Here is a 14,276-nt window from a genome sequence, read left to right as displayed (position 1 = left end):
TTGAAGTGAATTTCTTCCGAAGTAACGAGGGGGTTGTTTGACTTAATTCCTTCGTGCTGCTGAATACCAGCTCTCCATCAGCCACCAGCACTTATAGCCTGTTTAATATTACTTTTGTTATTAATTCTAGAGGTGCACATGTTTATTGCTCAAAAGGTATAAAAAAAGACTAGTGTGAAGAACTTTTTTTCCAACATGGAAGTCCAAGTAGCATTCATAGAAGAATTGATTTCTATACACAGGGAAAAAAATGTCAAAGCTGAGGAGCAGGCGCTTCAACCTATTCCACTTCAATGGAAAATTTCACACCCTATTTAACAGAGTGCTGCTGACCCAACAATAAGCATGCTTACATGTAATTAAATATATATCAATAACTTACCTGCAGATCACGTCTCCTTTCCATTTCTGCCTAGAAATTAGACCAATCCCAGTGCTCAGATGCTTTCATTTATTGCATTTCTCTGTATAGCCTTATATCAAACATTTCTAGTACTGCTTCAAATAGCAGCTTTTAAACAAACTTTTGAATGGACATTTTTCTGTGTTGTTTGGATGATAGTAGTTTAAAAAAAACAGTACTAAAGTTTTGTCTTTAAATTCTAAAAAAAATATATATAAAACTAGCATTCATGAAAGGTGACTGATTGACAGTTCTATAGACAGATGTGTTCAAATTCTCTAGAGAACAGGTACAAAGATTGGAAGCAGCAGCATATGCTTTCCCATATTGCCCCACCAGCATGACTCAGACTGGGAGAAATGCCTTTGTTCGGGGACAGAGGGTAGTTTGTTCTCTTGGCCTATTCAGTCATTGGCATTTCTGCTGAGATTGCCAACAAGGTTAGCAATTAAGGTAATTTATGGTGGATTTTAGATGCTTTTCCAATGGGAAATAGACAGCAGTATAGTAATTTTTAATAAGTATGACTAGCCCATAGATGAAGGAAGTGGGAGAACAGGATCCCCCCACCCACAAAAAGCAGGGCAGAATTGCAGTCCCTGTGCTCAGTGATTCCCAGGGCTTCTTCCTACTAGTGTCACCAGAGGTGAAAGACACCACATCAAGGTCAGGAAGGAGGTGGAATCATGACTCTGCTCTCCCAATGAAACCACAAAATTGCTGACCAGAGAAGGGAGCACTCAATGGGATGGTGCAGAATGCCTACTCCCACTGCATGCTGAGGAACTCCTGAAGGGAGTGCGCCTTATCTGACAATACTCCCTCCCTTAGCCCCCCATAGGGTGGTGCAGGTCTGTACTACCCACACTGCACAGTCTGGCCTATAATGTACATCTCATTGTGTCAGACACTGAATTAATAATCTTTGGTAAAGGTTATCTGAAACACAACTGGTGTTCAAAACCCTTACGGCATTACTAAACCAAGAGTACATGTGTAATGCATGTGGGAAATTATTTTTAAAGTGTTACTGTATCCAAGTCCTTTCTTGCAAAGGAAAGTACATGTACAATGTATATATAGTTTATTTTTCAAAGATTTAACGTCATTTTCATTTTGTATGAGATGCTTCTCATGGGGATCTACTTAAAAACCACTCTATCAATCTTTGTCAAGTCTTGGCGCAGTCATTAGTGAAATGTCACCTTCCAAGTTCTTCACACTGGGAGTGTAGACAGCTTTAGCTTTTTGAAAATGAAATATTAATATGACATAATTAATACACTTACACATACTCAAATTTTAGATTGTTAGAGAAGGGAGCCAAATAAATGTCTCAAAGTACTGTTACTTGGTAAACAGTGGAATTAGGAGACTTCCCTGTAGAGATTTGACTTCTGACCCCTTGACCTTCCCATGCTGAGGTCACCCTTATAACTCTGTGAATTTTGCCTTACATTAATAGCTCCTGATCTCTCAATATGAGGTCTTCTCTATTCTTTCTGTAGGGATTGCCTATGAAACTTCAGGTCTAGGCCAAGATTTTCAAAGGTGACTAGTGATTTGGTTGTCTTTATTTTGAGGAACTATTTTCTAAATTACTAATCAATAATGATGTAGAGTGAATACATCGTACACCTTTGTACATTGTTCTTATCAGATGAAAAGTTATATGGAAGACAACTGTATATCAAACAGAAGATTAAATTGCAAACTTCCAAACCTTTGATTTTACAGGATCCTTTATCTTCTGTGTAACTGTCCTTTAAGACTATTTTTTTCCTTTTCATAATATCATACATTTTCCCCTTTTTGTTTTCTTTCACTCTGCAATTGTGATGAAGCAGATAAAGCCTTCAACTTTGAGATAATATGTACTAGACACTGGGAAGAATCTATTGTATGACAAGTTAAAAATAGACACGATGACACCTAGTGGTACTGAAAAAATATAGATTTTCCTTGAAAACTCAGAATTTAAGAAAACACTAATAAAACAATTACAGGTATTTTTTAGATAAATTTCTCAACCCTAAAACTTAAAGCAGCTTCTCCAGGCTCTCTAGTTGTGTTTGTACTTCACTTATTAGACTATGCAGTCTGTAGTGGGGAAACTATGCTGGCTTAAAAGGGGCTCCTTTCTACACACTCTTTTACTGGGCAGGATACACCTGAGATTTTTTTTTTTTCAGTATAGAAAAAGATATATAGTTCTGGGATGCATATTTGTTACAGAGCAGATGTTACCCTACTGTATTCTACAGAAAGACACAGTTAAGTGTAGATTGCTTAGCTCAATAGAATATCAGGGTTTAACCTTTCCATCCTCACTAAAGAAAATAGTTCCATTAAAGTCATTGTGACTACTCACATGACTAAACAATACTTTCACAAGTAAAAATTACAGGACTGCATCCTTAGTTCTGAGTTAAGTTACAGCCGATGGAATGACTTGACAGGAGAACCTGGAAAAGTACTTTTTGTTCTAGTAATTTTAAATTTCATATTTTCATCTTAGAAAACAATCAGACTATTTGTTGTTTAAAGGCCACTGCATTATGGATTCATTTGAGATGAACAGATAAGCCAATATCCACCTCCTCAGCTACTCAGAGGATTTAAAATACAAGATTCTCAGAAATAAGCCTGGACCTCTCATAATTGAAAATGAACTCTGCTATTCAAATAATTATCAAGGGAAGCATGAAGAGAAAAAAATATATATTTAGGGCCTTGTAGGTCATATTATACCGTCTCTTAAAATATATGACATAATGTAATGTACTCTATCCTAGTTTCAAATGAATCATACAGGATAATGTAAATATATAGGGCTAACCTCTGCTTTCAGTGACTTAGGACTGTCAACTATAAAGTTGGTCTCTACCTTACATTAGAAGGCACCCAGCCAAAGAACCATCCTTACTTCTCCACCTATGTTCCCATCCAACTCAAGTGCAAGCAGCGGTCAGCAGATATTATCTTCCCCTCCTAGCTTGTACCCCCCTCCTTCTTGGGAAGCTCAGCTCTAATTCCTGGCTTCCTGTCCCATGTTCGTGGTGCTAGGTTTTGAAGTCACAGAGCTTCACCAATGGGTTAAGTGAACCTGCAACAACCAGAGAAAAGATGCAAGGCAGTCTGGCAGTATATAAGAGGAGTACCAAGCAAACAATGGAAGAGAGAGACCCTGCCATACATTAGATAAGGATGGAGCTGGATGGGCCCTGTTCATATTGCTTGGCCAGGCTGTACCTCGCTCTAGGGTAGGATGATCAGATGTCCTGCCTTTATAGGGACAGTTCTGATATTAGAGGCTTTGTCTTATATAGGCACCTATTACCCCCTGGCCCCCACTTCTGATTTTTCACACTTACTATCTGGTCACCTTACTCTAGGGTGAATGCACAAGGAAGGGGAGGGTATAAGAAGCCTCCCCACACTGTACTCTGTGTATAAGCAGGTACAATGGTAATTTCTGAATTCAAGACACCTCTCTGCTAGTGTGCAGAGAGGGAAAATCACTCCCAAAACAGCATCAGGGACTGGGGACATGACAGGGCACCTGCTCATTGCACCAGTGCACAGGTATGTCTGAGAGAACTGCAAGAAACAAGCTGAGTCATCCAAAGGACTGGAGCAACATACTCACTGCACCCCTGCAATGATGCAGCTCTACATCACCATCAGCTTACTGAAGGCCATGTAGAATTAGCACAATCTGGCCCATACAATGTAATCTTCCCCTTTTAGAAGGCAGCATTCCTTTTTTTAACCTACACTGGCTCTGTCTGAGACTACACCTCAGGCTTCTTGTGGAGAATGAAACCCAAAAATCAAATATGGGAGATTGTACAGTGGACAGACATTACAGATTACAAGGTCTTGTTCACTAGGCAAATGTAATTATTTCAGAAAGAAGCTTTAGATAAATTACAAACAGAGAACCAATGCTAGACACAAAGAAAAGGAACAGGCCTTGAGAGGAATAGCACCTCTCCCAGGGCAGACTTGGGCTCCTGATTTCTGTCATTATCAATGGAAGTAAGGGAACTACTGTAACACCTGTCTCTCCAGTAGAAAGAGCAAAAGGTTGCTGAATTAGGCCATTCAGGGAAATACCTATGGAAACTTCTTTAAAAAAAAGTTATTTAATTTTTAAAACCTCATCACACCACATGGCTCCCCACTTCAGCAAATAGACACATCAATAATCTTCTGCAACAAAATGCAAAAGGAAGAGGTATTTAATAATATTCACTGTCTGGGATTAGTGTTTGAGCCTTATTCCTGGTATGCTATTTTGACTAATTGTTAACACAAAAAATATTGAACTCTCCTCCCTCAGTCAACTAATAGACGATGAGTGTACAGAAAAAGAATTTATCAAAGGGCTTCATTTTCTATGACAACTACAAAGGAACAAACCTGAAAAGCACACTTACATAGATTTACCGTACTGTAGAATAATCTCCCAAAGTTTGCATATTGTCCATTTTTTCAGTTTATAATACAGTACATCATGATATTTAGGTAGACTTTCATTTTCAAAAGGTTTTTTTTAAAACTAAAACGTTATATGAAAAGAGATGTTTACCAATTATTATTATTAATAGTTATTTATTTCTTGTTTGTACTGAGGCAGCACCTATGGGCACAGTTGTGGATCAGAACTCCCTTGTGCCAGGTGCTGTCCCAACAAAACAAAGAGACAGTCCCCTCCCTCACAGTTCTTACAATGTCAGAAAGAATCAGAATTCTCAAGCGTTATCAAGTAAATTATGTGCATCAGAAGCATCTAAGATATTCACACAAATGTTTTTGCTTTTTTAGAAAGAAATCTAGCCCTTAGGTGGGGTAGAATTCAGACCACAGGTAGGCCTGTATGTGCCATTAAGGCACAAGCCTAAGGAAGCAAGCCACCCAGCTGGTATAAATTGATATCACTGGAACTATGCTGATTTATACTAGTTGAAAAATATGTCCGCCTGTATTTAGGATGGCATAGAGCCGTCCTTCCCCACAAATTTCATAAAGCGTTACGCCACCTGATGGACAACACTTCCTGGCACTCCAGAGAAGCACATACACACTGAATAATCCCTTATAGGGGTATAGCATGCACTCTGCTCCACAGATAGCCAGCTGTTGTGGGGTAGGGAAGATAGGAATTATTAGAACCCAATATGAAACAATATTGGTCTAGTGCACTGTGGAATATTCTCCCAAAGGAAGTGACGGAAGACCCATCACTTGGGACATTTACAACTCAACTGGACAAAACATTAGCCAATATACAATATGGAGCCAATCCTGCATTGGCAGATAGAAGAACTAGGTCAACTAACAGGTCCTTTATCTTTATAACTTCTATGACTCATTCACATGGAAGCATAGAATGCAAGAGATCCATCAGTGAAAAAGCAACAGCCAAATAGTGGATCCACACGAAGAAACTCCATAAGTACACTGGGATTTTGCCAAGTGGTGTTAATTTATTAAGGACTCAGTTCAGCAATGTACTTAGGCATGTGCTTAACAATAGGTATGAAAGCTCCATTGGTATCAATGGGACTACTCAGTTAGTTGAAGTTAGGTATATGCTTAATACCTTGCTGAGTTGAGGCCTGAGTTAGGCTAGTGGTACTGCAAACTTACACCACTAGAACATTTTTAAGACCATCTTCTGTGCAGACACTTCATGCAGCTATTACACAAAACCCAAATAATTTTGGTTCGATCACTTGTTGTTGACTTTTACCTGATTTCATTCATCATTTTGTAAACTGGGGATACTCTAGGAAGAGGGCTCATTTTTATCATCACTTTCCCAGGATGCTAATCAAGTAAGTTTTCATAAATGAAGCACTTCATCAATAACACTGGTAAGACACATTGAAGGTTTTACAAAGTATAGAGCAAATAGAGAAATCTTTTCTTATATAATAAAGTCAAGATTTCATTTCATTAACAGATCAATGTGAGGATAGTCAAAATGCTATTCCATCTGTTAGCAGTAATGATCTTAATGCATGAACCACATTAGTCTTGATTTTTGCTAACTCTAAATCTTTAAAGTGAAAATCATAATCAGCTTTTTCAAATGCAAGAAGTACAGGTAGTAAAGATTCTGTAAAGATCAAAAAGTGCCTGCTTGTCTCCAATGTCAGCAAAATATTGGGGGCGGGGGAGGAATATCAGTTGCTTCTATTTGCATTGTGTTGTCATCATTTTTTGTTACAATCAAGTGGAAAATATTTTTCATAACTATTTTTTATTGAAAATTTCATTTGGGCGAGAGTATAAACAGTTAATCCAGTGAGTGAGAGGAGAGAAAACAAGATTCCTCCCATTCTGATTTCCTCCCTGTCCTCTCCCTGCCCATAAGAAGCCCTGCTTAGCCCATAGGCATCTGGATTCAAGGGCATGTAGTTCAGTTACAGTGTAGCTCACAGAAAATATTTTGACATCTTCCTCATATGTATTTCAGTGGTTTTCATATTCTAGAAAACTAATTCAGCAATATGATGAAAGTCTTTTGAACTAGCCCCAGAAACACAGAAATCCCAAAGATGCAGAGATCAACTTACAGAATGTCATTTGTCATTCATCTGCATCTCAAAAGAGGCATGTGTTTCTCAAAAGCAATGTTTCTGCAGTAGAATATATTGAAGTTGAAATAAGAAAATGAAGAAGATTCCTCATAGGATATCACTGGAGTAAAATCAAAGTCAGTATCTAGGAAATAAATATCTCAGAAAACAATTGGTTTTCTTTAACAGAAGTAGTAAATTAAACAAAGTACATGTGGTGTAATTGTAAGGACTGTTCTGCATCCATTCATAAAAGTAATGCCACTCTTCTTCATGTCACTATCAAGACAACGGTATTATGGAAATGTAGAATTACATGGAAATATATTTGTGGTAAATATTGTCTCAGACAGGATTTGGAAACATTGATTTTTTGTTTAATTGGCATTTCCTGGAAAGATAGTGAAAACAGACCGAAGTTTCTCACAGCACCTTATCTCTGCTAACAGATCAATCATTTCCTGTTGCATTCTTTGTATTACACCACTGAACTTAAGGTTGAATTTCTCTCCTGTGAGTAGGCCATCACAAGGCATATGCACCATTTAAATCTCATTTAATCCATCAAAATAGGGTTTAAATAGGATTTACATGATGCATGGACTATATACTGAACCCTGCACAGGGGTGGAATTTCACACTGACGGCAGACATAATATTAAAGTTGTGTAGAATGCTAGTGACTCTCAGTACCTGATTTAAGAAGCTACAAGTAACAGGGACATGGAACAATAGACATGGAACAACAGGGACTCTATAAAATTCATAATAAATTCATAAAGCCTTATCCAACATACTAGTTAAGACCCCCAGCACATTGTAGGTATAGAAGGTCAGCCACTTCCCCAATGCCCCCTCATGGCCTGAGGTGGCCATGCAATACCCTCAGTTTCTCCTCTTCGGGACTCCCTAAATAAACTCCACCAGTCCAGAGTCCTTCTCCCAGGAGAAGATCCAAGACCTTCTCTCCCGAGTCACTCCTATCCCTACCTGGCTGAAGTTTTTCAGTTTGCTGAAGTCTCAGGGTCTCCTGAAGCCACCTACAGGCATCTTCTAACTCTGTAGCTTCACTTTGCTACACCCCTCTGGCTCTTTACAGAGACCAGCTGCCCTCCATCAAGCCCTATTGAGAGGCTGTAAATGAGGCACAGGTGGCCTGGGCCAGGTCCTTCTTAAAGGGCCCTGTCCATTCTATCACATTGAGATGGGTGTCTTATGGATGCCTGATGGTGTCTTATGGGTGATGGTTACAGTTGCAGATAATAGAATTCCTTTTTACATTTTTTCCTTTAAAAATTGAAATTACATTAAAAAGTATGATAAAAACATTATTTATGATGTAAAGTCATGCTCTCAAAAGTTGGGAAATAACAGATTTATGTTTACTCTTGCAATCCAAATTTTCCTTCCTCGTGAGTATGCATTATGATTCTGTCTTGAATCAAATGATAACATAGTATGTTTTTCATAACCTGCCTCATTCAGTGCACAGGATAAAGGCACAGAGAGGCAGAATTAAGGTTATATAGGCAGCCATAATTCTGACATTTCCTAAATTCAAGTGCTTTACCTTGGAGTAAATGGAGTTACTCCAATTAACACCAGCTCAGGAACTGAGCTAATATATTTATTTAATACAAACCATATGAAGTTGTATAAAATATTTCATAATTCACATATTTCATATTACCTAATACACTAACTTACTTATTAACAAATACTTACACATGCCACAATAAAGTGTTCTAAGTAGAGCTGGCCAGAAAATGGAAATGTCTTTCCATGAAAGATTTTTTATTTTTTAAATATTTTCATCCCAAATTGGGATGTGTAATGGTCCTCCCTTGGGGTTTGGTAGGGAAGCATGGCCTAGTGGTCAAGGCTGCAACCCATGACCAGCAGAGGGTTTGGGGGGCGGAGAGGGGAGCCTGGACCCTCCCATTCCACCAGGCTCTGACCATGGGGTCTTTGGGGCTACCAGGGGTCTGGCTACCAAGACAGCTTTAGGCTGCCCTCCCTAGGCCACTTCCTCTCATCATCCCACCCCCAAGTCAGCTTAGTCCAGGGCTTTCCCCTGTTGGGGAAGTCCAAATCAAATAAGTAAAGAAAGATTATCTGTGCCCCAGATCCACAGGCAGGGGGACTTCCCCACTCTGATTATTTCTGGAGTGGATCCTTCCTTCTCTCAGGGAGGGCCCTTTTGGAGCAGTTATGTCAGAGACTGTAGGCTTCCCTCTGCTCCACTGGAACTGTGCACTGCAAGCTTGCTTTCTTCCAGCTCCATTCGTGGCTCCATTTCCCAGACCTGAAGCAGAGCTCTGTGGAAGCTCAAAAGTTTGTCTCCCACCACAAAAGTTGGTCCAATAAAAGATATTACCTCAGTCACCTTGTCCTGAGATTGATGGCTGCAACAAAATTGCATACCAGAGCCTTGCAGGCAGGATGCTAGAGAAATTTTCATGTGGAAAAATTCAATTTTGTGAAAAGTGCATTTTCCATCAGAAAATCATTCCAGTGGGAAATTCCCAACCATCCGTTATTTTAAGTTGTAGCTGCTTTTTTAACCATTGATCACAAAAGTTAGTGATGGAAAAGCCTTATTAGATCCTGTATGTCTTCTTCTTACCACCCCATTAAAAGTCAGTGGAACTTAGGCTCCTAAAAGCCTAAGGGTGTGTCTATGCTGAGTTTTAAATGCCACAGCAGTGAGTCTCAGAGCCCAGGTCTACAGATTTGGACTTGTGCTGCAGTGCTAAAAAATCTGCTGTGCAGATGTTCTGGCTCAGGCTCTGAAGCACAGGGAGACAGGTGGGCTTCAAAACCCGTGCCTCAACTTCTACACTGGTCTTTTTAGCACTGTAACACAAGACTCACAAGACCAAGTCTGTAGACCCAGACTCTGGGACTGGCTGCTGCAAGTTTTAAACCACAGTGTAGACATACCCTAAGCCAATTCTGAAAATAGGACTTAGGACCATAAGACACCTAGGCACTTTTGAAAATTCTAGCCAAAGTATACTGACTCAAAGTGCTTTATCTTAGGAGATAGATAGTCCTGCAAATAGGAAGTGTTTGACGCTGGGAGATCTATGATCTTCCTATAGTAGCACAGTGCAGAGATGAGTGACCTTCCTGAAAGTTTATATCAAATTTTATCTTCCTGAAAGTTTATCTGGCTGTTGCCTGCTTTTTTTGTTAACAGCTTATCTTGGATAGCTCCGGGGATTCATAATGGGACATAAAGTCTTTTGCCTCCAAATCCAGCTCAGGACAATAGAGGTTGAGCATTGCCATCATATGAACTGTGTTTGGAGGTCAATATGACATGAGTTGCTGATTCCAGTTCATTTCTTCTTGTTGGACAGGTGCCCATATCACCTAAATCACTATCACAACTGGTAGTAGTTGATACTCTTGTTGCCAGTTTGAATCAAAAAGGTTAGAAAAGGATAAAGATAAGGGTTTGTCACACCTAAGTTGTACTATTTTAACTATGCAAGTATGGCTGAGGTAGTACTATCCCCTAGTGCAGATGCCGGTATGCAGATATAAATTTGCTTATACTGGTATAGCTTATTCCCATGAGGGAAGGGGAATAAGCTTTATACTGATATAACTGCATCTACACTGGTAGTTGTTCCAGTATAGGTATTTGAGTATTAAAAAAAAAATCACAGTCCTAACCAATATGGTTATACCAGTACAAAAACTGAGTGTAGGCCTGACTATACTTAGCCCTCTAGCTCACGGTTGCTCCCTGTGCTTCAGTAGCTCTTTGTTAGGATTGGGTGAATGTAGCTTGCATAGACACCTCTTATGTTATATATTGTACTGTGAGTAAATATAAGACTTTGTTCCTTAGTGCTGTTAATCCATTAAAGTCACATACAAATTAAGGAAGGCTATGAATCGTTCTTATCTCGGGGACTATCTTTCTGCCCTACCACTCCCACACACATGATACAATTCTGCAGTGACCTGGATCCTACTTTCACCGTCTCCGACTCAAGGAATATTTCCACCACAACAATGAACAACACACTAACCCACAGATCCCTTCCTACCAACGCTACAAGAAAAAGAATTCTGCATGGACTCCTCCTGATGGCCAAACCAACAGACTAGACTTTTACATAGACTGTTTCCGCCGACGTGCACAAGCTGAGATTGTCGACAAACAACACCGCTTACCCCATAACCTCAGCCATGCTGAGCACAATGCCATCCACAGCCTCAATAACAACTCTGACATTGTAATCAAAGAGGCAGACAAAGGAGGCGCCGTTGTCATCATGAATAGGTCGGATTACAAACAGGAGGCTGCCAGACAACTCTCCAACACCACATTCTACAAGCCACTACTGTCCTATCCCACTGAGGAATATCAAAAGAAACTAAAACATCTACTTAATAAACTCCCTGAAGAAACACAGGAACAAATCTACACAGACACACCCCCTGAGCCCCGACCAGGGTTATTTTATCTACTACCCACAATCCACAAACCTGGGAATCCTGGACACCGCATCATCTCAGGCATTGGCACTCTCACAGCAGGACTGTCAGGCTATATAGACTCTCTCCTCAGGCCCTATGCCACCAGCACTCCTAGCTATCTTCGTGATACCACTGACTTCCTGAGAAAACTACAATCCATCAGTGATCTCCCAGAAAATACTATCCTAGCCACTATGGATGTAGAAGTTCTCTACACCAACATTCCACACAAAGATGGACTTCAAGCCATCAAGAACATTTTCCCTGATGATCATATGTCACACCTGATAGCTGAATTTTGTGACTTTGTCCTGACCCACAACTACTTCATATTTGGAGCCAATCTATACCTCCAAGTCAGTGTCACAGCTATGGGCACCCGCATGGCCCCACAGTATGCCAACATTTTTATGGCTGACCTAGAACAACGCTTCCTCAAAACTCATCCTCAATCCTCTTCTTTACTTACGCTACATTGATGACATTTTCATCATCTGGACCCATGGGAAAGAGTCCCTTGAAGAATTTCACTGGGATTTCAATAATTTCCATCCCACTATCAACCTCAGCCTGGACCAGTCCACACAAGAAATCCACTTCCTGGACACTGCAATAAAAATAAAGGATGGTCACATTAATACAACCCTATACCGAAAACCAACTGACCACAATACATATCTTCATGCCTCCAGCTTTCACCCTGGACACATTACATGATCCATTGTCTACAGCCAAGTCTTAAGATACAACCAGATTTGCTCTGATCCCTCAGATAGAGACAAACACCTATAGGATCTCCATAAAACATTCTTAAAACTACGATACCCACCTGGACAAGTGAAGAAACAAATTGACAGAGCAGGACAGGTACCCAGAAGTCACCTACTACAGGGCAGACCCAACGAAGAAAACAATACAACACCACTGATCATCATCTACAGTCCCCAACTAAAATCTCTCCAAAACATCATTAAAGATTGTAAGCGTTTCTGGTTCCGGGGGAGGCCACAGTGGCTTCCTACAGGGGAATAGCTTGCGTTTGGCGAGAGATCAGTCTAGGCAATTCGCCCGTAGGTGGGGCGAGCACTCAGTCTAGCACTCAAGCCCCCAGTCGGGGCAAGTGCGCAAGGAGTCAAGTGCTCCAACCCTTGGGCAGGGTGAGCAGATCACTCAGGCCCTCAGGCAGGGCGAGCGAGCAAGGAGTCTATCGCTCCAACCCTAGGCAGGGGTGAGCAAATCGCTCAGGCCCTCAGTCCGGGCGAGCGAGCAAGGAGTCTATCGCTCCAACCCCTAGGCAGGGTGAGCAGAGGCGGATCGCTCAGGCCCTCAGGCAGGGTGAGCGAGCAAGGAGTCTATTGTTCCAACCCCTAGGCAGGGTGAGCAGAGGCGGATCGCTCAGGCCCTCAGGCAGGGTCAGCAAAGGAGGCAACAGCTTCAGGCGGGGTCAGGAGAGCAATTCTCCTGGGGTGGCTAGGGAAAAGGGGAAGGGGAGGGGGACGCAGGCCCACCCGTCTCCACTGCGTCCCAGCCCAGGGCCCTAGCAGTGGCAGAAGCGGCTGCCACTGTGCCGGCGGGGCTCCTGCCGCAACACACCGGCTATAAGGCGGCTTCAGCCACAGGCCGTGGCTGTCCCTGGGCTACTTCCTCCCCACTGACCCTAGTACCTGCTTCCCCCATGGCATGGGGATAGTCCACCTGGTGTAGCACCGTCAGTCCTTCCTCATCAATGGGGGGTAAGGCAGGAAGCTCCTCTTCAGGGGGCAGCTCCTCCAGGTCATTGTAGGTGGGGAGTGGCTCAGCCTCGGGCAGCTCCTCCAAGTCCTGTCCCGCTGCAGGGAGGTGCTCGGCGGCCGGCAGTTCCTCCAAATCCGGCCCGGCCTCCGGGGGTGCCCGCCACTCGGGCTGCTCTGGGGTCTCAGCCCAGCCAGGCGGTTCCAGAGCACGGCCCTGGGCTCGGGGTAACTCGGCCCAGTCGTCCTGGCCAGGTTGCCTTGTCCAGCTCCTCGAGGGCCCAATCCAATCCCCGGGGCCGGGGTTCGTCGTCGGCGGCAGCAGCTAGGCTCTGGCCTAGGCCTCTGCTGGCGGGGCAGCACGTCTGCCTCTGCCGGCAGTCTGGGTCTTACTGAGCTCAGGGGCCAGGCTTTTGTATTTCCCCTTCCTGCTGGGGCTCCGCCCCACGGCTGCCAATTGGCCTGGCCAGGTGGCCCTATCACGGCCCGGGTCCCTTATTGCCGGGCAGACTCTGGGGCAGGGTGTGAGTTGGGCCAATCAGAGCGCTCGTGTCCTTCCTCAGGCTCTGGTTCCGTGGGAGGCCACAGTGGCTTCCTACAAAGATCTACAACCTATCCTAGCAGATGATCAGTCTCTTGCTCAGGCAGTAGGCGGCAGACCCATCCTGGCTTACAGACAGCCCTCCAACCTGAAGCAAATACTCACCAGCAAATATACACCCTACAAAAAGTCCAATCCAGGAACCTATCCCTGCAACAAACCCCATTGCCAGCTTTGCCTACACATTGACTCTAGTGACAGCATCACTGGTCCTAACCACATCTATCACACCATAAGGGGCTCATTCACCTGCACATCCACTAATGTTATATATGCCATCATGTGCCAGCAATGCCCCTCTGCCATGTACATTGGCCAAACTGGACTATCACTACGCAAAAGGATAAATGGACACAAATCAGACATAAAAAATAGTAACATCCATAAACCAGTCGGAGAACACTTCAATCTCCCAGGGCACTCTGTCGCTGACCTGAAAGTTGCTGTACTTCTCC

At 42.4% G+C, this 14,276-nt stretch overlaps 1 long non-coding RNA gene across 1 annotated transcript in view; it reads right to left on the bottom strand.

The window, feature by feature from the left end:
• LOC137146243 (uncharacterized) overlaps window positions 1-8,076 on the bottom strand; it is a 64,330-nt gene extending 56,254 nt beyond the window's left edge. The window contains exon 1 of the long non-coding RNA XR_010917864.1: window positions 7,984-8,076. This is a non-coding gene — a long non-coding RNA (uncharacterized lncRNA). The remainder of the gene's footprint in view (window positions 1-7,983) is intronic.
• Between the last annotated feature and the right edge of the window lie 6,200 nt (window positions 8,077-14,276).

This window comes from Emydura macquarii, unplaced genomic scaffold (genome assembly GCF_026122565.2).
Source record: "Emydura macquarii macquarii isolate MOO-44397 ecotype Brisbane River unplaced genomic scaffold, CSIRO-AGI_Emac_v2 contig_431, whole genome shotgun sequence".
NCBI classification, from domain to species: domain Eukaryota; kingdom Metazoa; phylum Chordata; order Testudines; family Chelidae; genus Emydura; species Emydura macquarii.
Note: the sequence above shows the minus strand (reverse complement) of the source record. Positions and strands in the feature narration are given on the sequence as shown.